The following is a 2732-nucleotide window of genomic DNA, read 5'->3' as shown; positions in this document are numbered from 1 at the left end:
AATGGCAGAAGTAAAGCCAATGGAATCTCTATGGTCTCAGTGTGAGCCTCAGATTCCCATGGTTCCTCATTAGGGAACTTATTGGAGGCCAGTGGACGTCCATTGAGGTCTTCCTTAATGGCTACCACTGCCTCTTCCTCCTCTCCAAATTTGGCCATGTTGATGGCCTTGTACTCTCCTTTTGGATTCTCTTCTGTATTGCTTGGAAGAGTGCTAGGAGGGAGTTCAGTGACTTTTTTGCTCAGCTGACCCACTTGTGCCTCCAAGTTTCTAATGGAGGACCTTGTTTTAGTCTGAAACTTTGAGTGGTTTTGATTAGATCAGAGACCATGGTTGCTAAGTCAGAGTGGCTCTGCTTAGAATTCTCTGTCTGTTGCTGAGAAGATGATGGAAAAGGCTTGCCATTGCTAAACCTGTTTCTTCCACCATTATTGTTGTTGAAACCTTATTGAGGTCTCTATTGATCCTTCCATGAGAGATTTGGATGATTTCTCCATGAAGGATTATAGGTGTTTCCATAGGGTTCTCCCATGTAATTCACCTCTTCCATTGATGGGTTCTCAGGATCATAAGCTTCTTCTTCAGATGAAGCGTCCTTAGTACTGCCTGGTGCAGCTTGCATTCCAGACAGACTTTGAGAAATCATATTGACTTGCTGAGTCAATATTTTGTTCTGAGCCAATATGGCATTCAGAGTATCAATCTCAAGAACTCCTTTCTTCTGATTCGTCCCATTGTTCACAGGATTCTTTTCAGAAGTGTACATGAATTGGTTATTTGCAACCATTTCAATGAGTTCTTGAGCTTCTGCAGGCATCTTCTTCAGATGAAGAGATCCTCCAGCAGAGCTGTCCAATGACATCTTGGACAGTTCAGATAGACCATCATAGAAGATACCTATGATGCTCCATTCAGAAAGCATGTCAGAAGGACACTTTCTGATCAATTGTTTGTATCTTTCCCAAGCTTCATAGAGGGATTCACCTTCCTTCTGTCTGAAGGTTTGGACTTCCACTCTAAGGTTACTCAATTTTTGAGGTGGAAAGAACTTTGCCAAGAAGGCATTGACTAGCTTTTCCCAAGAGTTCAGGCTTTCTTTAGGTTGTGAGTCTAACCATATCCTAGCTCTGTCTCTTACAGCAAAAGGGAATAGCATAAGTCTGTAGACCTCAGGGTCAACCCCATTGGTCTTGACAGTGTCACAGATTTGCAAGAATTTAGCTAAAAACTGATGAGGATCTTCCAATGGAAGTCCATGGAACTTGCAATTCTGTTGCATTAGAGAAACTAATTGAGGCTTAAGCTCAAAGTTGTTTGCTCCAATGGCAGGGATAGAGATGCTTCTCCCATAGAAGTCGGGAGTAGGTGCAGTAAAGTCACCCAGCACATTCCTTGCATTTTTGGCATTATTGTTATTTTCGACTGCCATGTCTTCTTCTTGTTTGAAGATTTCTGTTAGGTCCTCTACAGAGAGTAGTGCTTTAGCTTCTCTTAGCTTTCGCTTCAAGGTCCTTTCAGGTTCAGGGTCAGCCTCAACAAGAATGCTTTTGTCTTTGCTCCTGCTCAAATAAAAGAGAAGAGAACAAGAAAATATGGAATCCTCTATGTCACAGTATAGAGATTCCTTGAGATGTCAGGGGAAAAGAAGAATAGAAGGAAGAGGTAGAAGAAGAAGAATTCGAACTTATCAAGAGAGATAGAGTTCAAATTGTTGGTAGTGGAGGAGTGTTAGTCCTTAAATAGAAGGATGTGAGAAGAGGGGAAAAATTTTCAAAAATAAATTAAAAGATTTTGAAGAAATTTTGAAAAATTGAAGAATGAATTTCGAAAATTAAAGTTGGGAAAGAAATAAAGTGATTTTTGAAAAAGATTTTGAAATTAGAAATCAAAAAGATTGAAAATTATTTGGAAAAAGATGTGACTAAGAAGATATGATTGAAGAGTTATGGTTTTAAAAAGATATGATTGAAAACAGGGGCGGAGCTAGGCTAACTATTTACGGGGGGCGGTGTTATAATTTATATTACTATTTCTATTGATAAAATTAAAAAAAAAAATATATATATATATAATCTCAATCAAAATAAGACAATAATATATAAAAATTACTACTTACAGTTTTGTATCATGAAAAGGCTATTCGACGTTTTTTCTATTTTCAAAATCATCTATAATTGAATTTGTGTCAAAAATAGCTGCTAATTCTTTTTCTATATAGATGACCAAATTGTCTGCAAGAAATTCATCAGCCATCTTACTTCGGAGTCTTGTCTTAACAATTTTCATTGCTGAAAAAGCTCTTTCTGTTGTTGCTGTAGACATTGGTAGAGTCAAAACAAGACGTATTAATCTATCAACCATGTGATAAGTTCTTGATTTTCCCGTTTCTTGCAACTTGTTGCACAATTCAGAAAGTGTACCAATGCCTTTCAAATGATTTGGTATATCATGCTGATAATGTTGCAACTGAGATTTCAAAATATTTAGCTCATTAGAAGGAAAGTCAAGGGGATAAAACTTCTCTGCTAACTTGCTGATTTCTTCAATATTGAATGATTTGAAATTGTCCTTAGGATCCAAAGCACAACTCAAAGTCAAAAGCTCTATTGTTTGCTCATTAAATCTACTATTCAACTCTTGTATTTGAGAGTCAATTGTTGCCAAGAATACATCTATTCGATAATGATGCTCAACTGTCACACTTGGTTGACGAGATCGACCTCTTCCAAAAA

At 37.4% G+C, this 2732-nt stretch overlaps 1 non-coding gene across 1 annotated transcript; it reads left to right on the top strand.

The window, feature by feature from the left end:
- Nucleotides 1–917: 917 nt before the first annotated feature.
- LOC112713481 (small nucleolar RNA R71) lies at nucleotides 918–1024 on the top strand. The gene has a single exon (XR_003158453.1). It is a non-coding gene; the product is annotated as a small nucleolar RNA R71 (small nucleolar RNA).
- The last annotated feature ends 1708 nt before the right edge of the window (nucleotides 1025–2732 follow it).

This window comes from Arachis hypogaea, chromosome 9 (assembly GCF_003086295.3).
Source record: "Arachis hypogaea cultivar Tifrunner chromosome 9, arahy.Tifrunner.gnm2.J5K5, whole genome shotgun sequence".
In the NCBI taxonomy this organism is placed as follows: domain Eukaryota; kingdom Viridiplantae; phylum Streptophyta; class Magnoliopsida; order Fabales; family Fabaceae; genus Arachis; species Arachis hypogaea.
The sequence above is the reverse complement of the archived record's forward strand: the minus strand, read 5'-3'. Positions and strand labels throughout refer to the sequence as shown.